This window comes from Larus michahellis, chromosome 5 (assembly GCF_964199755.1).
Source record: "Larus michahellis chromosome 5, bLarMic1.1, whole genome shotgun sequence".
Taxonomy (NCBI): Eukaryota; Metazoa; Chordata; class Aves; order Charadriiformes; family Laridae; genus Larus; species Larus michahellis.
The window spans coordinates 17,583,421-17,608,141 of record NC_133900.1 but is presented as its reverse complement, the minus strand read 5'-3'; the positions used below and the strand labels follow the sequence as shown (position 1 = coordinate 17,608,141).

Below are 24,721 nucleotides of genomic sequence, written 5' to 3'. Positions count from 1 at the left end.
TGTATAAATACTTGATTGTCAGATGCTAATGGTAACTAGGAGAAAAGGGTTTTGTTATTCTATGGTGGTATTTAGAGTATGGAACAATAAACACCACAGATGTCCTGCATACCTGCTGTAGAAGGAATCATGCAAAGCAGAAAAAGCAATTGGATTTGAGCTCTCTTGTTGCAAATATTTTATATTCTCAGTGTTGGTTTTTTGTTTGGTTGGTTTTTTTGTTTGTTTGGTTGTTTTTTTCTGTTCTATTAACTAACTATCACCCTATGAACTAACATGCTCCACAGAGGGCACACAAGATAAGTGGTGTGATATAGCAAAAGCAAGTTAACCATAGAATGGTTAGAGTTGGAAGAGACCTTAAAGATCATCTAGTTCCAACCCCCCTGCCACAAGCAGGGACACCTTTCACTAGACCAGGTTGCTCAAAGCTCCCTATCTTTCACTCTGTTGGAATTATGTATTTAGGTCAAACAAACTTTTCTGTTGTGCTGTTTTGATCATATGGCACTTAAAAAGCTCCTACAAGGCACTCTGTAAGAAGTCTCCAAAACTGTAAGAATCTTCAGGATAAAGACCAAGACCTTTTATGGTTTCTACAGCAGAATCTACTTGTCAAATGAAGCTTGGTGCATTACTACACACCAATCTTTTCTTTGAACACAAAAAGGATGCCAACCACAGTTGTAAAGAAAAAGGGCAAAACATTTCTCCCATGTGATCAGTGACTACTCACTCTCAACGACTAATATGAATGACCCATGTAGCATCTTGATAACTTGAGCTATACTTATTGTTATTCTGAGGGGTTTTTTGACTCTACATAAACTTTTTAATCAAGATAGGAAAGGTCTGGTTTTTTTTCACTTGGGTAGATTAACAGACAACCAATAGTAAGAATGAAAATTCAAATTTAGGAGAGTGATCTACCATGGACCCAGTTTGTCATCTGGCACAGGAGTTTTCTGCAATGAAGTTACATTATTCTGTACCAGAACAACACTAATAAATTATAGTAGTTGTTGTCCTATGTGTAGGATAAAACTTGTGTTTGGCAGGAGAACTAATAAAGCTGTGTTGGAGGAAAATCGTCATTACATATTCATCTCATTTTCTGAAAAGTTTACAGTCAGAATTATAATCTCTCTCCAAAGAGGATTACATACACAATCTAATGCCTGAACCAATTCAGACTGTGAATTTTTGTTTCACTTTGCACTCTGTTCTTCATATGTCATAGTATACTCATAGATTTTCAGAAAAAGGCTTACTTTTATCTTTTGTCAGTTTTTTTCTAGAAAAAACCCAAATAAATCCAAAACAAGAAGAAAAACAAATAAAGCATTACTCAAAAATATACCAACAGATTTACTGATAAACATAGTTTTTCATTCACCAGCTCAAAAAGATTGTTAGGCATGGTCTTTTTAAGCTCTTTTTTTTTTTTTTAATCTGTTTATAGCAACTTTGCCCACTGCAGACAGCCCATGTAACTTCCAACTATCCTGAGATAGGTTGGCCTTAAAAACAGTGTAAACCATAACATAAAGATCCATTTCATCTCACATGTAGTCCTGAACCCATGGTCTTATGTGGATGTCCAACACCCTGCAGTAGACGGTCTGTAGTCAGTTGGTTTCCCCTTTCGTCCTTGAGTCTAACATTTTAAAGCTGTGTGTAGTGAAGAAAAAGCTTTAAAGTCCAATGTACCTGGTATTTGAAGACATTTTTAAAATGTTAATTAAATCTTAATGTCTGCTATTTTTTAAAAGTCAATACAACTACCAATGAAGGCAACGTTAGCAAACCAAAGACCAATTGCTATAATCTATGCCTTGAATATTACATGACAACACACTGTGGTTATATGAAGGCATACAAGCTTTGGGCAAATGGTTTCTTTAATAATTTAAAGATTTTTCAAGCTGCTATATCCATGTGGTACCTCTGAGTATATAAATTTAAAAAGTAAGATAATGAAAACATGCTTAAGTTACAATGTTATTTCTCAGACGGAATCTCTCTTTGAACGAGCCTATTCAAAGCAAAAGAAGAAATTTAATCAAGGGTGTTTTTTTGTCAAATTATTACTTTCCCCCAAGACTTATTTAATTTTAATTATGTAATAATGTGCTTAATAACAAGAACTGGGTTTTAATGAAAATCTTGTCAGAAAAAAGGCTTTAAGGGGATCATTGAGTTCTTTTTAATACCAAATATAGATATAGCATGTAATGCAGTTGTACTCTGTAGCCCTTAGCAAAAGAATCTGTTTCTACACTGCTTCTCATTTTCTTTCCATAAAATAATTTTGCATTTGAAAGATTCACACTGCTGTGCTTGTAAGAATTCTTTTATGCTAAAGAAAAAAGTTACCATATTACTTATAACCAAGACGTACCAACTGGGTTTCATTTGTTACTTCTCATGGTGTCCTATACCTTCGCCCTGCTTTCCTGCATATATATCACAGTTATTTTCAATGAGTGTAAGAATCTCTGTTGCTACATAAATGCTACAAAAAAATCCCCTTAGACTCCATTTGAAGGTATTATAGTATTAAGTGGCTTAGGCGTTTGGATTCTATGGTAATGGAACAGGCTGAGAACCTGAACAGAATAGAGGAAAACTTAATGCATCCTCTGTACTGGAGTTGGGGGAGACCAACAATTTACCTAAGTTACAATTGTAAAAGCGACACAGGAAGAATCTTTCCACACCACAGCATTGCTGGAAAATCAAGCAGCTGGTTCAAGTCAGGGTTTGGTGTAACACAAAGGGACACGGAATCAGTGTCACTTTCCATCATGCTCTGAAACTGGACACAAGGAGAGATGAGCTGGAGGGCGTGACATCGCATGATCGAGAGTTAAGCTCCACAGCTTATGCAGATGGCCTCTCGAACTGACTAAACAAGCTTGAATGAATGATGATACTCTTTGCTAGTATTGGTGTACTCAACTTGGATTTACAAAACCTGCCATGAAGACAGAGGACTTGTAACCGAGCAAAGAGACAATACATAAGTATTGAAAGGCAATAGTGGTGGAACTGAGAGCAAGTCAATTTTCACGTGTGTTTAGGAAACTTGATCAGTCTTGACAGTTCTATCAGGGATGAGATAAAGAGGAGAAAGCCTCAGGCACAAGCATGCACAAAAAAAAAAAAAAAAGATTAAGCAGTGGACCTATAAAAGCATTATGTTTAGTACTGAAGTACAATTTTCTCAAACTAACCTGCCAACAGGATTTTTCTTTGGGCTGAAAGCTTAACAAATTCAGTAAAATCCAAATACATATCAGCTCTTCCTTTCTTCCCCTTTCTGTTTTCCACATTCTCTGTCATGCCAAGTATGTTTTAAAAAGCAGAAAATCTCAAAAAAAAAGAAAAAGATAACATACATAACTTGCTTTTCTGTGCTTCTGTTTTCTATTTCTACTTTTCACACTGTTAAAAAACAAACAAGAAAACCCCACCCAAAACAACCAAGACTTGTATCTACTGATTCCAGCAGCACAGTTAAAGTCCAGAAAATTTACAAATGGATTACTTCTCATACAGATACTTACCTGTAACTAAATGTGGATGGAAGATAACAAAACTTCATGACAAGAACTCTGTAGCCTGAAAGCTTTCAGTAAAAACACTTATCCTCCCTAATAAAGAATTCTCTAATGGGAAGACTAACTCCATTGTGTCTACATTTCCACAGCATTTTTTACACATCCCTTAAAGCTGGAAGGTTAAGAAATTATTTTAGTGAAAATGATCAGAGACTTGAATGTACCTATAAGGTAGATAGATGCATTTATATGAATGAAAGTACAGATTCTGGCTTTTCCTCTCTCTCCAATTCTTTTCAATTTCCCTTCCTTGGATGTCCCCGTCATTCCATCCTGATTTCCAGCTTCAGTCACTCATGTCTTTTGCACAGACCTTTCTGGATCTCCATCCTGGACTCAATGACAGCTTTAATAATCAATAAATGAGCTAGTCTTCTAACTTACATTAAATGAATTACACAAAAATCATTTGCCTAAAGGAGAACTTGGTGCTTCAAAATTTGCAATTTTGAAGTACGATAGAACAGATTTTACTTGTGAGAAAACCCGTCTTTCAAAGTTCTAAGTTTTTATATTATTTGAGATAATAAATCAGTGACAACATTGACTGTTTACTTGTCAACAACAATTTTTATGTAAGCTGTACGCCTCTTACCTATGACAATACGCCAGACATCTTTCAAAAGCCAGGTGCTTCAGAAAATCAAGTAGTCAATGTGATTTAACAGTGAGCACAGACCACCCCAGCTGGCACTGATATGGCAACTAACCCCCAGGCTCCTTTCCCATAAATGTGTACTTAACCCTGTCACAATGAGCATTTGACAAGGAGTGTAGTATTTGAGATATATGATACTTTAATATTGTGTTCACATTATCATTTACTTAATATTTCATTGGCTGGAAACTGTGGTATGTTTATACTAAGCACCTTTACCTAGCTACAATAGCAATCCAGGTAGGTTGCTGTAATATCTAAAGAAGTATTGCTGTCAACCACAATTGCACCGAAATCATTATATATTCTTCTCTTTCCCAATCTCAATGATGACTCTGAGGGGCTGCATATATAAAAGTCCTGTATACTTCAAGTAGTATATGCCAACGTGTTTCAGATATTAAAACTCTTTATTTTTTGAGAACATGAAATGGGGACATTTAAAATATGGGTATAAGAAAAATAGAATATAAATGCTTTTTTATAGAAAAATCTATAGAACACTTGTGCTGAATAGTTCCATTATATCAGTGTAAGATTTCTATAGATTTTCTCTGCTTGTCTTCATTCCTTGATGGAAAATCCCTGCCAGTAGATACTTAAATGCCACACAGTATCTGATTTGAAATGTTATCAGTAAGCACAGTGCAGCCAGTGCTGAATTATTGCATCTTTACTATCAAGATACCAGATGATACTATCATTCACTTTGCACTCAAATTATTCGGGCCAGTTTAATGTCGTATTTCCCATTTGCAATATGCCTCTTGTGATTGTACTACCATTTCAGTATTTGCCCTATCTCTACATATCCTGGCACATTACTTTAAAAAAAATCACAATTGCTGTGTATCAGTCCCCTATGGCCTTCTCTGACATCCTGAAACGTCCCACCAAGATAAATCAGAATTCTTTTGTGAATAAATAATTCATGTATGCATTCTGCAAATCTGGTATCGAACTGGAAAGATTAAGGGAATCAGATTCCTCTTTTCTCGCAGTATCGAAAGGCACGCTATTGTGCAAGTGGTGCCTGATATAAAGAAAAATCTCAAAAATACTTAAACAAAATGTAATTTACAGTGTATGTAAACTTTGTTTTTAAAGATGCACAAGTAGTCTACATTCTTCAACTCTGTAATCATAAAAGCTACGTACACCAATGTAAGCCAAATTTGTGGTATACTTAATACTTACTAGAGCTTTTATCTAGGAATTTCCTGTAGTTACACTGAAAATATTATTGTATAACACCTAAGAAAATTTTTAGATATGTTTATAAAGGTTTCATAATAATAAGAGATAGAATTTTTTGGTGGTACTTAGGGCTTTCCAGAACATCAGAATCAAAAATATTTAAACTTCTAAAAAACCCCAGGAATTATAAAGCGAAAAAGGTATCAAACCTAGCAGCTAAGAAAAAAGTTTACATTAAACTAATCTCCCCACAGCTCATCTTCCTGCACATGGCTTGGCATAGCCATTCTGTGCCACTAGTTGGTTTGCTTTACATCTCAGTTACCTCTAGTCCACTGCACACAATGTTCAGTCTGACTTTATACTTTTTTAAGTGCACTTTTCATAAAAACAGCTTTCCACAAGTTTATCTCGTTACTGTATTCAATACTGTGCCTACTGCAGATGGGGCATATAGCTATATATGACCATAACTACCTAACTGCAGAGAGAAGGCTCAGTCACAACATTTGTATCAAAACAAAACAAAAAATAGAGAGTGTTAATCCTAAAAATGCTCTGTATCCATATATAATTATATATACAATATGCAAAATGAATGAATCTATAGCTCTTACAAATACTCCTAGAGAATAAAGATTTATTTGGAACTGAGTGGTAGCAGTTTTAACAAATAATGACGAAAAGACAAAGAATTGAAAACCAATTTCCACAGCATAGCCTGTACACCTATAACGCCTCACATTTTCACTGAATTTAGAACTACTGCCAGTTCATCACTCAGTAAAAGAAGCAGAAAGCAATCAGGACATACCTTCTATTGATAAATTTCATTCCAAACTCAACCACAATACCAGACCATCACATAACATGCCAACAACCACTGGTATAAATGATATCATTATATGACATCATTCTACATATATTCAAAACAAAATTACCGTATACTTCTTCTAAAACTGAAGAGCTAGTAAGGTGCTATCACCTATTTAGAGAAAAATATTTGCTGTAGCCTTGTGAAAATCCAGCCCCTTAAAGCACAATAATTGTGTACGAGGGATGTTGCATCAGATAACATCAGAGGTAATGTAAAATACATGAGCCCATGGGACCAGATGGGATGCATCTGAATGTGTCAGGAGAGCTGGCCAATGCTATTGTCACGCTTTTCTCCATCATTTTTGAAAGGTCATGGCGATGGGGATTCCTGAGGATGGGGGAAGGGCAAACATTATGTCCATCGTGGAGAAGGGCAAAAAAGAGGATTTGGGGATCTACGAGTGGATCAGCCTCACGTTAGTCCCCTGGATATTTACAGGGCAAATGTAAGTCATTTCCAAGCACACGCAGGATGAAATGATCGTTCAGAACAGCCAACATGGATTTACCAAGGTCAAATGTTGCCTGACCCCTGTGATGAGACAAGTGGTTTTGCAGATAAGGGGCATGCAACATATACAGTGTTTACCATGACAATAGTGTGGCCTTTGCCACTGTCTTCCATACTATCTTGATAGCCAAATCAGAGAGGTGTTAGAGAAGTCATGAAGACAATAAATACATAAATATTTTAAAAACCAAGGAGGACAAAGGAAGAAAGAACTCCAGTAACTAGCTGTTTGGAGAAAATTATTTCTTTACATTTAGTTTCCTTGGCTCCAGGTTTGGGCAATATGCTTCAATACAATGAAATCTTACCTGCCTCCCCAGGAACAACAAGTGTCCTGTCATTCTTTTATCACACAGCCTCTGTGCTCTGCCTGTTTCTAAAATTGTATTAATATAGGAAAATTAATTTATAAAATTTACTTTTACAAAGTGTCATTTTGTGTATTTTATTGTGTTATTAAACTGCACTGCTACATTTTCTGAACACTTCTTAACACAACATATAATCATTATACAAAAGGAGTTTCACTCAAGAAATACTTGAGTCTCGATTCATAAATTGTTTTCCTAGATGCATGACTACTGAAATGCCAAAGTCTTCAGCTTAAATATATATATCTCAATTAACAAATTATGTAAAATAGCACCAGCCAAATACTTCAGACTAGCCTCTTAATCAGTTCGTATGTGATACTGTCAAAGAGAAGCATTTGAAAATTGAACTACTAAAATAGTCTAGTTGCTTTTTAAATAACTCGGAGTCAAAAGCTTAAATAAAGAAATCAGTCTGCAAAAATGAAAACCAAGCCTTAAAAAATGGAGCTACATCACCAAAGTACACTGAAAAGCTAAACCTTATAGCTGGTTAGTTAACAAAACAGTCTCATCAACAAGTTACTACACACAAGCCATTTTGAAAAGCAGTACTGGTAAATGATATATGTCTATCAATCGTCAAGCTATGCAATCAAATCATAAATCTGTAAGAAACACAAACTACTTAAGTAAAAAGTTCTACCACAGAAAAGGAAAAAAGTTCCTTTATCTAAAAGTGTGTTTACCTATGATATGTTTCCTTTAAAATGGCATTTGAGATCTCTTTCTATAGTTTCAATATTCCACCAGAAAGAAAAACAGTAAAAATAGGCTTGATTATTAAAACATATAAAAATTTAAGAAAATTGGAGTGTGCACTACAACCTGATGTTACAGAGTATTATTTTCTGATGTCCTTTCTTAGGCTGTCCTGGGCGAAATTGCCAGCTGGTCTTTCAAACTGAAGGTAAGTAAAAAGGGTGGATACCAGATGAAGAGGCCTCTTTAAAGCCACTCAGCATTCTCAGGTCTCACTGATAAGCTGTAATCAAAGTGATCTGAAAAGACTGTGTGTGCATTTCACCCTTGACCTTCAGAAAAGGAAAATTTTAAAAAAAAAAAAAAAAAAAAGAAAAGAAGACAGCACAACTCAGCAACTCAGAGAAACTGCCCTTTTACAAGGTTAACTTGTAGGATAGCAGAATGCATGTTCATTAGACGTAAAAACTGTAATTTGGCAGACAAATACAAAAACACGTTCTAAATTGGTCTTACATTTCATTTCTGTATGCTTGAACTAATTAGCAAGTCAATATTTGCATAGCTGTGAACGACACAAAGTATGTGCTTGCCCAGACATCCAAAAAAGGAACATGAGGAGGGGAACGGTGGGTAATTGGGACCATAACAATAAACAGAAAAATAGGCTTCCTTGCTTTTATTGATCATGTCCTTATTGGGTAAGACTTTTCTCCAGAGAAATGCTTATTTCTCAATATAAAGAAATTAGCATTACTACTCCTCTCTAGTTGTTTTCTAGCTTCAAATTCATGAATAGTTCATCGGCTATTAATAGGGTTAATAACATACTGTGATATTTTTACCTTGAGCGTTGAAATTCTAAGCTTTTCCTGTATGCTTACGAGAAGACAAATTCCTATGAAATGTATTATATGATATAGACAGTTATTTGTTACTGCATACTTCTACACCATTTCATGTTTGCTCAGTAAATAGAAGTTGTATGCATTATTTACCAAGAATACTGCTATTAAATCAGTCTAAAACAAAGGCACTCAGATATTCATTAAGGTACAGATATGAACAAGCATGAATGTTAATGAAATATTACTTCATGGTTTGGGTGATATTTTGTCATGACTGCCACCTGACAGCTGATTTGATATCTGACAAACCAGTTTTAATCCAGGCTTTCTGTGATCTGAAATCATGTCCTCTTAACACCGATACTCATTTTGTAGCAACTCCAACTTATGATTCCACTAGATAATATTCCAAAACATACCAGGAGCCTAGGCTGTGATCCTTTGATGTAATTTGCCTGCTACTTTCCTTTAGGAAAGATTACCCTCTTTGCCGGAAAAGCTTTAAGAACTCTGCTGTTGGTAGCAAGTAGTGGCAGCTGGGAATGCCTTCAGGCTACAGAAACACCTTTTCTGACCAGCATTTCCTGACATTAAAATTTGTCGTATTCCTTTTCTTGTACGTGATGTTCAGCAAAAATGTACCCCCCATGTCAGAACAATCAGTAAGGAGATCATAGGCCATTTACTGCTGTAGCAGCTGGAGCTCAGACATCCAGCAGTGAAACCAGCACCCACATGGTGCAGTGACAACATCGAAGATATGCTTATGGTGTCCTATTGTAAACAACATAAAGCATATGCGGGGTGGTAGCAGATTTTAAATTAAATCTGGCATCTCCTAACTTTCCAGTTTTTCATTTCACAATCCAATTAATCTTTTGACTTTTGGTGATGAAAATGGCATGTATTAGATATGTGGAGGAAGTCAGCTGTCTATGCAAACTCCGACACATAACTGCCCTTTGCATTTGAAGCTAACTTTTAAGTTTGGTCCTGTTTGTGAAATCTAGACCTGTCTTTTATGGCATAATGGATCATATTTGATATGGGAACAATGGACAGAAGGAGAGGTTAGAAATCAAAATGTCAGCTTTAGGACTGATCTTCTGCAACACCATGTAATCTTCTGGTGAGCAGGAAAAGACTAAATGAAAGGATCACATGATATTAACTTGTTAACAGCATCCTTTAAAAGTTTTCCAGTTTCAAATCCCCTATCGATCTGTATTTCACCATCAATTGTAAAAGCTTTCTTAAAATACCCACACAAACCTGGTTTAGCAATGCTAGTTCCCACAGTAACTGCTTACTGCTCTGCTTAGTCAGCTGAACTCTTTTGCCCCTTCTATATTTTATGCAGAACCATATCAGCCAGAACAAGGAAAAATGAGCATTTAATCCAAAGGCTGATGTATCAAGTGGACATGAGCCAGCAATATGCCCTTGTGGCAGAAAAAAGCTGTTTGTCTAGCTCTGCCCAATTGTGGGTCTCAGTGCTTCTTTTGAGCAGCACCAGAGTTTCTTTAGATATGTCTTTATGTTTGTGTGCACATAAAACTGCAAGGGAGAAAGCATATTACAGTCCTTGCAAGACCTAAGCAGTTTAAAATCAGGTCAAAGTACATTTGTTTGTACAAAGTATGTTTCAAATTATGTTTTCAGGAGGATACAAAAAGGCTGGAACTCTCATTTTTTAAATACTAACATTTCACTGGAAATACTGTTTTGTAGATCTACCTCCATAGTAAAAGGAACCATAGCATACCTTCTGACATAAGAAATTTTAATTCTCTTGTGGCTAGGATTAGTCCTGAGGACCTTAGTCTCCCTGCTCTGCCCCAGTTTATCCACTGGGAATACACTTCTGAAGCCAAATACTGTTAGTTTATTAGCTGAACAGTGCTGTAATGATGGCAGCAACCAGTAAAAATGAGCTGGTTAGCATCAACTATGTGGGGTCATACTGTATAAAAGTTTTTTATGCCTTTGAATTCCTGCACTACCAAGAACTTCCAACTTTGTTTTATCTTTAAACCTTGAACCAAAATCATGTATGTATAGCTCTGTCTGAAGGTGAATAGCAATTTCTTAGATAATTTTTCTAGGAGCATTTGCCTACTTTCAGCGATACTTACAAAGATTTTTTTTTTTAAAGATTGTAGAGAAGTCATGTTTCCTTAAGCTTTCCTTGTGCTTCCTGCAAACCCTTTTTTTCCCTCAATTATGAAGTACATACAGTCTGTAAGACTGACACATTTTTTCCTGTCAGTCTTCCTCTTATCACTCTAGTTGTTCTTTCTGGAGTAATATTATCGAGAAACATAATTATACTTTATGTTTAAAATAAACAGCATAAGTAGGTTTAAAAAATAGTACAGCAATTTTAAATTTAAAATCATGATCATTGGAGCACAATGATGACAGAACAAAATCTTTCCTCTTCATCAACTCATGGTTTTGTCTAAAATAATTAAAATGATGTTGCAAGCATTAATCATTGCAATATGCAAACTGAACTTTTTGCGCTTCTTCTTATCTTTATCAGTAAAAACATTACTCTTCAATTCTTTTTACTGAAAATAGTATTTTGAGGTCAGTAAGAATTCATTATCTTTGCAAATAGGTATCCAGACACTTTCAACACGCTTTTACTGCAACTTTTGTGGAAGCCAAGATCTGCAGTGAAAGAGAACAGTCATGATGTTCTGTGGATGATATACCCTGTCTATCTGTGAAATAGCTGAAGCAGCTGAAATGGCTACTTACAATTCAGACAAGAGACTCAGACAACCCATTCTAACTTAAGAATGGCATATATTTATAACTATAATCTATGACGAAAATCACGATTACAACAAAATAAAAGATTATCAATCTGTAAAAAAAAAAAAAAAAGAAAAGATAATTTTATGAAGTAGCTAACTAGGACCAGAATGATGAAATTTTTAAATTTTTTTTCTTTATTTTATAGTTTTATAAAGAAGTATTACTCTCTTAACATAAAATTAGAAACTATATGATTTCACATCAGCTTAGGTGTGTTTGAACATCTAATTAAACCTCTTTCAGTACTTTCATCTCTCTCCCCTACTCAATCTATACACATGTACGCTGATTCATTATGTCTTCTTGGGTAACATTCTACAGTTTCTGTAAAGTAGAACAGAATTTGACACTTTTTATTTGCTGCATGATGCCCTATGAAATCTAATAGCAAGCATTCTCTGTCTCGCTGTTTTCCCAGTTCCTAGGCAGACAGTCTGCCAATGAGCAAGAAAGCCAGAGAACTTGTGCTATATCTGTCACTTAGGGGATGTGTTACGACAGCCGCAACAAACACGTTGACTAGCTAGACTCAATTGCCCATTCTTAAACCTTAAATTATTAAGCTGTTAAGGGCTATTATACAGATTATGACTTAGAATTTAATTAATTAGTCTTCTTACTTCAGAAGAAATAAAATACATAAACATTCTTTTTAGTAAGTTGAACCGGACTCCATTTACAAGGCAGAAATAGAGGTAGGCCTGCAAGATAGCAGAGAGTCTCCTAGTCAGTTATTACCTGATATTAAAAAAATAATAATAAATTATAACTGTGCTATGAATATTATTTTTTCTGGCACTTTTCAGTTACTGATCCTGCAATTCAAAATGCAAACAAGAAAAGCTGACATGACAAATGGGGACTTTTGAAAGCTGCATCTATCAGTTGTACCTTCTTAACATTCTGAAGCAATATTATCTATTCAGTATTCTTGGTGAAACTTTGCAAAGATCAAGAAAATAAAAAAGGGAATTAGTAGCCACCTGAAGAGACGTCTCAAAGGTAATACAATTCTATTCTATCACTCAGAACTTTTCTTAAAGCTGTGATAAATGTCCCCTCACAATGCCTTTGCCTAAAAAAGTAAATATCTATCACTGTCATAATTGCAAATGGAAGAAAAAGTTAAAAAAGCACAATTGATTTAAACAGCTTTTATGCTGTCATAGTTTCAACCAAAAGAAAAAAATTATTGATATTGATTTCATTGTCAGCTTCTGAAGGAATGAATAACTCAGCGTATTAAGATAAAAAGATATAAATCAAGGAGAAATTACTGAAATCACACCCAAAAGTTGAGACATTTTAATAACCATCTTCTGTGGTTTTACTTATATGAAATCTTTTAGAATACTATAAGGAAATATAACATTCAATATTTAATATTTTATTACAGTTCACACACTCCAGAAGTAAGGTGAAGAGATTTATCACAGGCAAAGGAATGGTCAGTGTCCAGATGTTATAAAACCTAATTTAAAAAAATGTTTGGCACTTCTATTTAAAAGACCATGCTTAATAAACACCTTTATTATACTTGTCTTATTTAGTCCCATGTGGACCTCCAAAAGGAGGGTCTGAATACCATAGTTGAGAATCAGAGGGTATGCATTAGAACAGCAGCAGCATGGGAGGATCTTGTGAATGTGAGAGAGAAGAAAGAAAAGAAAATGGGAGGAAAATAATTTACAAGGCTACCCTGCTAACCAAGGATTTGAAGGAACTGGAGTGACTTGTTGCCACTTGACGAGACCCAATGTGCTGAATCTCAGCTTTCTGAAATGAGGTCAGAAATAGTTTTCTGCATAGTGGAATAAACATTCAGAATAAAATACCAACCCAGATCAGTACAGAATCCCAAAGATAAGTTGCAATCGTAACTCTACATTCTTTAGTGTAGGTATTATAGTGAATGAGCAGATGTGAAGGTAACAAGTGAAAAATTTTCTTGTTCGTGCAACAGTTCAATTTTCCTGAATCAGTCATTCTGCACAGTAGGTATAAGGTGAAAAGATATAATGGAGGCAATAATGATGCTTTGCAGAGTGGAACATCTCCATTAGAGTAAAACTAGAGAGCTGGTGTCAGCACCTATCTGTCTGTCTTGCAGCTGAGCAAACCTTAGAAAATGGGTCTCTCAAGATTTTTTAAGGATAGAAGCACTCACTGCTTTCCAAATAGTGCACATATAGGATTTGCAGTTCTGTGCTATGTATATCACTTTGCATGTTCTGAAGTGAATATGATAAGCTTCTGGAGCAGCAGCTACCTCAAAACTCAAAAGGCAAAACGCATTCTTTATAGTCGCTATTTAGCATAATCAGAGAATGAGTACAAAGAAATACAAGTGTATTTAGAAATACAGGATTAGCAGGAGCTTTCTGTCTCTTAACGAGCAGTACCTTATTATCTCAGGTAATGCACTGTGTAAACTTTTTCAAAACCACATCAACTTTATCTTAAAACTAATAAGTGGAGTTTTCCCCCTAACTAATCTACTGAAAGACTGCATTGTACCTGCTTGTAATAATGGTTAGGATTATTATTATAGTATCTTATAATTGCCAGCATAAATATGTTAAAAAAATATCCACGCATATTTCTGACAATGTTGTGCTTCCTGGGTATAAGCTTTACGGTATATTTCCAGTGATTCTTAGTTACAGTTTTGCTGAACTGTGCAACTGAAGATGAAGTTGGTAACAGTCATGAATATATGTTTCAGAAACAGTCAGTACTAACAATAATTATTTTTCTACTTCTGCATTTTTCAAAATAATCTTACCTAACAGAAAAATTGGAATCTTTTTTATTCACAAAAAAAAAAACAACCCAAAGCCAAAAAAACATACACAGAGAAAAAAAAACCCGCCTTCTTGCAAAGGCTGGAGCTTCTTACAATGTTTGTGTAGTAAGTTGAGAGAGTATTTAAAATTAGAATGAATCCAGAGATAAACAAGTACTTTTTTTTCCCTATTTTCTCTCTGCTCATCACTAAAAAAACCTGAACATATCTATAAAACAAACAGGTTGTATTTCATGCTGGAGCTAAAACTCTAAAATATGTAAGCCTCAATCTTTTCCTACTGAAATGAATCTGAACAAGTTATTCCAGGGCAAAAACTCCTGCAAAATACATTCCAACAAATTTCAGCACCTCAGCTGTAGAAAGGGAGATTAATACAGCAAACTAAGTAAGGGAAATGAAGAGAAATTAAATGTCTGTATTTACCAAGTGCTACACCTGAGCTTTATGACTCTTTGAGGAAAGAATTACAGTGGTTGCATCACAAAATATTTTGTCATTTCTTTTACTTAAGGGAACTCAGAATTGGCTGAAGCTTTAAATTTTAAATAAAGAGTTATATGTATTTTAGTCCTTCAAAAGACTTAAAAGACTTTATGAATTCCCCACTAATGCTAAACTGCCTATAGCACTAAACCATACCTGCCTCCTGCCTTCCCGTATTTAAATAAAAAAAAATAAAATAAAAATAAATTAATAAATAATAAATGAAACAAAAAATAAAACAAAAAATAAAATAGACAAACCAAAGCCATGAGGCCACATTCAGCTTCTGAGTGACAGGAATATTCAATGTGTCAGGCTATTAGGAACTTTCAGCCATTTGGAAGCAAAGCCGAATTTTCAGTCTCAGACTCCCATGGTGATTCTGAATGATGACATTTTCTCGTGTTTTTTCAATGGGCCTTTTCCACACAGTTCTCGGATTCAAACCCTTTCTACCTCTGAATCTAATTGGGCCATTGGATCATCTGAAGCCATCTGAAGCCACGTGAAGCTTCTTTATTGCAACCTGTTAAGTTCTATATTAGCTTTTTTATTCTCCAGATCATTCTTGGATTCTCTCTAAATACTCCCCTAAATGGGGACTAGAGTGCTTATTTCAGTATTGTTACACTTGCCCAATAGAAACTGAAAGGGTTTCTTAGCTCAAATCACAGGAATTAGCATTGTTACACGTAAAGAGATATTTTTTCTTCTTCATATGAATGGTATTTGTTTCCTTCACCAAATATTTTTTCCTGTGGTATTTGCAAAACAAACACACATATGCTCAGGAATATGTACCAATTGTTCAAGAGCATTTTTGCCCAAGTTTCCAATGACTTAGTCTCTGAGATGTGAGCTTCCAAGCTCATAACTGAAGATTCCTCTTTTCAGAAAGGATCAGGTATTTCTGAGCTTTTTGGGCAATGCTTTCTTTTTTCTCTATCTGTTTATTCTAAAATTGCAGACTAGATGAAAAATATGCTTTTTTTTTTCCCTTTTCTATTTTTTACCACGCAAAGCATCACAGATAGGCACAATAAATTCTGCAGCTCTCAAAAGTGTTTCTCTTTACAGTGAAGTATTATTTTACAGGTTTTGTAAATGAAGAACTTTGCATATTTTATAGAATAGATTTTTGGCTCAGAATCACATCAAACATGCTAATGCGTGAAAACACCAACAGGCCCCTGCAAAACCTTTAAGGAAACAGATGTTGAAATTGTAAATGTGAAACAATAGGTGTATAGTATTTGAGCTTTTACAGGTAAAATAACAGCATAGCAAACACTATGTTTCTATGCATGGATGGTTGTAAATAGCGCATATTATAAAATATTCCTCCATGAATTTCTTTAATATTTTGTAATAGATTCATTATTTTTACAGCTTAGCATGACTTGTGGTTTAAAAAGTTGTCCTAAGGGAAGATGATAAAATTTGAAGTGGGACAAAGTTTCATTGTGAGTAAGCAACTTTGTGTAGTGCTGTAAAATCCTGTGGTTTGTTTAACAATGGCTCTAGCAGGTGGCATATGGCTCATACAGAGTATGTCGCTATCTCCAGGGTGCCAGACATTCCTCAAATTTTCTGAGAGAGGAATTTTTTTGGTAGATTTGGATTGTAAAGGCACGTGAGCATCTGCTGCCTGCTCAGTCTCATTATCATCAACAGAGTTAACTCCTACAGCTCTCAGCCTAGCAGCCAGAGCCAGGAGCTCAATTTTGCTTTCACCACGAGCGGTGACTTTGACAACCTATGTTGCAAAAATTTTCTTTTTGAATACAAAGAAAGATTTTGTTATAAAGTAAATACAGCTTTTTGAAGGTATATTAGAAATTATAAAACCAAATAATTTAATAGGAGTTTTAAGTTGGGATTAAAAACTTTCGATTGCCTTTTCTTTCCCATTGTTTAAGAGAAAAATGAGACCTGAAACAAAACATTTAATCCAAATTTATCTGGAGTTGGAAACATCTAACACGTTAACCTATTACTTTGAATTTTATATTACCATCAGTCACCATAGAATTTAAATGGCTTTCAAGTAAAATCAAGTACAATAAAGTCCACAACGAGCTCTAAGGAATCTGTAACTTTCTCTGTTCTTTACTTTTGACAGGTCTTTTGATTTTATATACTGATATTCCTTTTTTTTTTTTCTGGTTGCTATTAAATCACTGACAGCTTTAAAACAGAAACATGAAAAGCATTGGAGAAAATAAGTTAAAGGAAGCGTTAGCATCCACTTACCTTTGTGGACTTGGGCACTATTCAACCTCAGTATCTCCCCATAAATACACACCCATCTTTTACCACTGGTGAATTAGAACAAAGAACAGTTTCCTAATGATAAGCTTCTGATAGGATGCTTGATGAAAATAGTGTAAAAAAAATATTTTTTTTTTGCAGTAAACTTCTATGTATAACCTTAGGCTCTCAAAGCAGAAACTGGGTGGAACGTGATGCTTTAAGTCTATGAGCACTCCATTTTTCCACTGCTTCAGGTCCCCAGGCACCAAGGAGTTTTGAAATGCAGAGCGCGGGTAGAAAAATGCATTGTGTCTTTGGCCAGTCCTTGACCCTTTGATACCTGCAAGATACCAAGCTCGACTCCTGAAAAATAATCTTCCTACCCTTTATTATCTCCTCTATAATTCCTCTATACACTGCATAAAACTCAGGCCAGATTCACGACTTGAAAGAAGTCTTCAAGACGTATCCAAAAAATACACTTGCTTAAAGAGTGAAGACTCTGGAAATGTTCTGTCTAAATAGCTTTTCAAACAAAATGCAAAGCATGGTGTAATGGCAATATTTTTCTTACCATGTTAGTATGCCACTTTAATTTTAATGTACAGGAATTGTTCAGCTCTGGCATTATTTCACTGCTGCAGGATGAGGCCACTAAAAATCACTGACACTGACATGAAGAATTTAAAATGGGGACAGCAAATTGCGCATGTTGAGTGTTTTTGGGATCCCACTGTGCATTCTCAAACACATAACAGAGCTAATAAACATTGTTAGTACAACACAAATGGCATCTACTCATGCCTCCATGCATGCACGCAGCTACTGAAATTGCTGTTTATGAGGGTTTTACTAAAATTATGGCTATAATTTGTGTTCAGATAGTGATGGCAGGTCGTCGGCCATTAGCAGTAAGGGTACCTCCATCAGGTAGGTACTTATCCAGGCGTGGTGAGGGCTGACACGCCAGGGATAGTGGCCAGAGGTATGTAGCCCACCACGGGGCAGGACCATGGGCCAGGCAGCCCACTTGCCTACCCACCCCATAGCTGAGGGCCTGGGACCAGGATCTGGACTCAGCCCAGAGGTGAGGGCCATTGCTGGGGCTGCAGCACATCCACAAGCAGCCCTGTAGCCCAGCAGTGCCCCCAGGGCACTGTGACAGGCACGTTCTGCCCAGGCCTGGTGGCAGAACGGGGCTGGTGACTGTATGGGATCTGGGTCAGCCCCATCAACACACGATGGCTAAAATTTTGCAACGATACTTGAGATGCCATGTGTAACTGCAGGCTACCTCAACAAACACTGTCTCCAGTGATGTAAAAAACAGCATGCCATACTTTAAAATGTCTAATCCGGTTAAAAAAAATGCAAAACAAAACAAAAAAAAAACCCAAACAAAACCAAACCAAACAACCCCAAACCACAAAACAGGGAGAAGAAAGGAAATAGCCACTTGAAGAAAGCTGTTTTTTCATTGTCCTTTCCATTTTGGAGGGCTCTGAAAACCAGTCCCTCTAGGTTAGGGACCAAGCCCAGATGTTGTTATCCCGTAGGATACTGTAGGTGAAGCAGTGTTACATGCTGGGAAGTGCCATCTCCAGGGCAGCTGCAAGTGCTGCCCAGAGATCTGGCATATGAGCAGGGAAGATGTTGCTAATTTTGAAAGAGCTGGAGGGACAGAGAAATCTTTCTTTAGGAACAAGTAATCCTCTGTTTATTTGCTTTTATGACAGATCAAACTGGTGCTAGTACCCTGTCTATAGGAGGAAAAACATGACTTTCCTCCAAAAACTTTTATGGAAGAAAAGCTTTCACAGAGAAAGAAGCTTTGTTTATTTGTTTGTTTTATGAAAGAAAAAAAAAAAGCTTTCATAGACAATTCCCTTCGCTGGTTTTGACCTGTCACAAGGAACAAACCAGATGCATTCAATATAGTGGGTTTTCATATTTTTCTTTGTCACAAAATGTTGATAGTGATAGCTATTAAAAAAACTTTAAAAAGGAATGCAGATATTCTTAAAATGTGTAAAAGCTTTCAAGTACCATATGTGCCAAGAATTAATCTCAGATGTCGCATTACAAACCTAATGACCAACACCAGCACTTTTAATGAGACTTTTGAGAGTAGAACAGTTGAAGGAGAGTAACCTGAATGAAGGCAGGCCAGAAGCAGAACTAATAATGTGCACTTGGTCATGCCTGTCCTTCCATGGGCATTTTGGTACATCCGAAAAGAGCTGCCTGGGGAAAAGGATGGCAGTTTACCCTTACAGGCCCTTGCAACGAAACACTGGATGCTTTTTATGTAGTCCCAACAAAGACTAGAATAACAACGCAAAAACTTGTAGGAAAATCATTACAATAATAATTCCAAAATATAAAATTCATCAAAGGACATGTTATAGGTCTCACAGCGATGGAGCTGTTACAGAATCAAAACCTTGAGAATATTTTGTTCAGCATGGTGGCCAGAGGCAGACACCTTAATGCCCTGATTTTTAAACTGGCCAAAGAAACACAGTGGCTGCATGTGGAGTACAACCTTATCTTCAGGTTTGGATTAAGTAGACATAGATTTAGACACACGATACTGCGCATGTAAACATCTGATCAAAACTCCCCTTAAGCAACCGATCTTTTGCCTCCTACTATCACGCTTCTCCCGTTTATAGTTTACAAACAAAAGGAGAGAGCCTAAGAAAAAAAAAAAATCAAATAAATGAAACAGACCATGTATAAATTAAGGGAATACTTAAAGAAATACAATACTTAGATTAATAACTAAGGGTTCAGTCAAGTGGAATACTCCAGTTAGAGGTCTTTTCTTCATTAGCATGTACAGTGTTGTAAAACTCACATGGAAGAAAGTATGTTGTTTCCCACAGAATTTTTATATTTAAGACTTTGTTTTTATTCATTTCAGGAAATAAGTCAGAGGACCACTGCAGCTTTCAACCATTTACCCTAGGACAAAACACATTCTTGATGAAGTAACTCTGAACATCCAGCCTTGACTTCTAAGTTTTCCTAAAATCATGGATCCTGAGGCCCTGGGTTTCCTAATATTCTTACTCTGAGGGGTTGCTCTGTAATTCACAGAGTTAGAGAAAACTACATTGAAATCATGTTCTTTAGAAAGTCAGAGAGAATTAGGCGAACAACCTAAAGAGACAGTCAGGCATGAAGCCAAAAACCCCTTTATCCACAAGCACATCGTAATGTAACCCTGCCTAGCTTTTGCCATTGCTTCGATGGTATCACTGACATAAAAACATCCAATTTTGATGACTGAGCAAAGTTCTAATGTTGGTTTTTTTTTTCCCTAAGTGTCTGTCAAAGTGTTTAGTACCAGAGGGTGATTTTTCTAACATTGGTTAATATATATAGTTCTTTGTTTTATGTATTTTTTTTTAATAATCTCACTGTGAAAGGCAAATAGTGTGCTATTAATCATATGTGTGACTGTTTTATATCTTTAACGTCTTATGTTAAAAATGAGAAAATGTTAGACAAGGGAATAAATCCCAGAATAGAGGTTCTATATGCTTGTCTTACCATCCTGCTCTACTTCTACATTTGGTGTTAATGTAGCAATACAGTATGTGGCATAAACGATACATATGTGTAGAGTTCATTGCAGATGTAGCAATCAATTATTCCTATTTTCCATGCTTAATATTGTTGATTAAAAAATATCTTGCAAAATGTATCACAAAAAACATCTCCATAGGCACCAGTTTTTGTTGGCTTTTGAGTCACTTACATTACGCTATTAATACCAAATTTTAGAACTATATTTATGCTATCTGTTCTTGCAGTAGAATAGCAAAAAGGACACACTAGCTAAGGCTGTCTTGATTCATGATGCAGCATTTGCAAGATTTAGCCCTTGGGCAGCTGCCCTGTCCTAGAAGACATACGTATGTCTGCAGTGTATCCCAAACATCTTCCCAATGCACAGAAGAAAACAACCCTCCAAGGATGACACCTTACCCTCCAAATCCTTTAAAAGATCAAGACTAGACCTATTCTGGCATTTAAGTTTCTTCCTACCCATATACTATACTTCAAAATCTCCAAGTAACTTGATGATGCATCTTACCTAAAACGAAAGGCATCTTAAGTCACTATTTTCAGTTTAGGGCACTTTCAAGTATAGGCAGACTATCAAGTATATGCAATTATATATTGCAAGCACTGAATCCCTTACAAAACACTCAAATAACACATTGTTTAATTGTCTTCCTGAAACATGCATGATACCATCTTTTTTGAGCCAAAAGTCTTCCTTATTGTCAAAGTTCGCTATGCTGTTGAGGGTAAATGCCTTCTGTAATTTGCTAACTATATTCAAACCAGTAATAAATGCAGCTACATAAAATTTGGAACAAATCTTTTGTATGCAGTATGACTGTTCTGTCATTTCTACACTTCTTTTTCTACATTGCACAATTAACACAGCAGGTCTTCGATTTCATATTTTTCTTCCTGTCCCCCAAAATCCCATAAATCCCCTACTTTACTAATTTCACAGTCCACTTATAACAAAAATATTTTCCAAAATGCAAGACTGTGGGCTTACACTCTGCTGATGTTTTTAACAATTCAAGCCACCAACCTACTTATACTCACAAAATACAAAGATATTCTGCTTGTGCCAGAATACGCAAGCAGCTTGTTTATGACTTCCTTTTTAGCCACTAGCAGCTGTGCATAAATGTCTTACTTATGAAAATGATCTTAATGTTATCCTGGGATTAAAAACATGCTTAAATGTCCTGCATCAATTTTTAGCATTATAAATGAATCCAGTTTGACAATTAGACCTATTAATAATTCTGCAAATGTGTTGTAAGTGTAAGAAAAGGGTCTTGCCTCAAGTTTCCTGAACCTCTCCATTTCAGGAAAGTAGAGGAAGAGAGAACACACATTTAGTTGAAATTAATTTACTGGACCACGGCCAAATGGTTAAAGCAATTGTCTGACTGAGAAAACTGTGCACTGAGCTTCCCCTCACTCTTCTAGCCAGCCAACAACTTCTGGTACACAGAAGCCACTGTTAGCACGTGTCTTTAACAGTGAGGGAAAAAAAAAGGCAGTCATTCGTATGCAGAGAGGTAGAGGCAGGGGAATATGTCATGCCACATCAGGGTGTGCGACTCAAAGGTATTGCATTCAGGCACATTTGGATCTCCAGCAGTGCTCATGCTGAGAGAGAAAAAAATATCATAAGGGACTTCTCTTGGAACAAGATGGTAGGCAGAGGACTGAGAATTGCTTTTGAAAGGAGCATGTAATACTTGTTTTTATGACAAGGCATGAAATATGTTAATGAAAACCCTTGCTGAGGGCTCTACAAAAGACATACAGTATCAAGCAAAACTTGTTGCAGTCCCTGAAATTAAATATTTCTTGTCCTTAAGCAAGTGGGAAACCCATCAATTAGAGTTTTTAACCCATATTGTCTTGCTACATCAGCAATTATGGCAGTCATGAGAGCTCCTGGACTAGGCAGTCCAACAGTTGCTTTATATGGAACAGCACAGCTTTTACCATGAAAGTTACAAATAAACCAGTACAGTCAAACTTTCTAGAGCCTATCCTGAACTGGTGACATATATTGCTAGTATGCCACTTACTTCTGTCCAAGAGAATACAGATGTCTTCTAAATAACTGGATCAGATTATGATGACGACAGACATTAATCTTCCCTCTTGGCTTCGTTTCATATCACCCCCTGAAATTAGATAACAAAACTGAGATGTGGCAGTATGACTGAAGGAGTTTTAAAGTTGCAGGCAACCCTGGTGTAAAAGAGTTCAGACAGTCAAACCCAAAGAGAAAGCCTGTTCAAAAGCAGATACATTACAAAATGCTTGACACTGGCAATACTTTGAGGCACTGGTGATGTGCGTTCCTATGAGATATCTACCTTTTCAGCATAGTAAATTTTGTTACTTAAACAAGCTGTCATATAGGGTACAGTTTCATTCTAAATATCATCTCTTCTGTAATTCCAGGCATAAACATAAGTTATTTTCATGTGACCATTAGGCAGTATGAAATATTGGGTAAATCGGTAAGCAGAAAGCAAAGCTAATTTGTACCTTCAGGTGCTAGAAATACTGGAGTTATCTCAGCCTCACACATGGGCCTGAGGACAATTCCTCTTGGAAACGCTGTATTATTTTGTATGTTTTTATTTCATGGTCATAGCCAAAATATTTATGTGAATAACGTTTTGTTTTGAAACTACAGTGGCAGCCTGCACCATCCTATACATTTTTCTCCTTATTTATGTAAAATGACAAAAAGGAAGAATATTCTGTACGTAAATGTTGAAGTCCCACATTAGCTGCTTAATATGCAAGAGATTGTATACTTTTGGTGTGGGATATAGTAATGAAAATAGTCATAGAAACCATGAGTATCTATTGAGACAATCTCGATTATATAGCAATCATTATTCTAACATGAAGCATAAACATAATTTTTCCTTGAAAAAAAAGAAAAAACCTGGACATTTTCTGCAATTTAAAATACGCCTTCTTATTACGATGGTACAGAGGAATAGGTACAAAGACATTTATGCTCCTGAAATGTTGAAAAGTAATATTTCCCTTAAGAATTTAACTAACTGGTCTAACCCCCCTGCAATGAGCAGAGGCATATTCCACTAGATCAGGTTGCTCAGAGCCCCGTCCAACCTGACCTTGAATGTCTCCAGGGATGGGGCATCTACCATCTCTCTGGGCAATCTGTTCCAGTGTTTCACCAGCCTCAGTGTAGAGAATTTCTTCCTTCTATCTATTCTAAATCTATCCTTTTTTAGTTTAAAACCATTACCTCTCATCCTATCGCAACAGGCCCTGCTAAAAAGTTTGTCCCCATCTTTCATGTAAGTCCTCTTTAAGTACTGAAAGGCCGCTATAAGGTCTCCCTGGACCCTTCTCTTCTCCAGGCTGAACAACCCCAAGTCTCTCAGCCTGTACTCACAGGAGAGCTGTTCCATCCTTCTTGATCATCTTTGTGGCCCTCCCCTGGATACACTCCAACAGGTCCATGTCTTTCCTGTGCTGAGAGCTCCAGAGCTGGATGCAGTACCCCAGGTGGGGTCTCACCAGGGCGGAGTAGAGGGGCAGAATCACCTCCCTCGAGCCGCTGGCCACGCTTTTTGTGTTGCAGGCCAGGGTACAGTTGGCCTTCTGGGCTGCAAGCCCACATTGTCAGCTCCTGTCCAGCTTTTCATCCACCAGTACCTCCAAGTCCTTCTCACTCCCTTCATCTCCTAGCCTCTATTGATACAAGGGTTTGCCCCAACTCAGGTGCAGGACCTTGGACTTGGCCTTGTTGAACCTCATGAGGTTTGCATGGGCCCACTTCTTTTCAGTTTTCTTCTTAACTGATTTTTTTTTGAAATGAAATTTTGATTTGGCCCCCATTTTTTTTTTTTTTTTAACAACTTGATAGGCTTTTTGAGGGTTGGTTTTTTTTTTTTTTAAAAGAAAACAAAACAAAACCCACAAAACCGTTATTTATGAAATTTTACTTATTTAA

The 24,721-nt window shown here is 36.3% G+C and overlaps 1 long non-coding RNA gene across 2 annotated transcripts in view; it reads right to left on the bottom strand.

Annotated features, from left to right (window-relative positions):
* Positions 1–2,862: 2,862 nt before the first annotated feature.
* Positions 2,863–24,721, bottom strand: part of LOC141743709 (uncharacterized) — a 34,451-nt gene continuing 12,592 nt past the window's right edge. For both annotated transcript variants that reach the window (XR_012587174.1, XR_012587175.1), the window contains exons 3-4: positions 22,803–22,901; positions 2,863–3,373 (exon numbers count right to left, since the gene is read on the bottom strand). This is a non-coding gene — a long non-coding RNA (uncharacterized LOC141743709). The remainder of the gene's footprint in view (positions 3,374–22,802; positions 22,902–24,721) is intronic.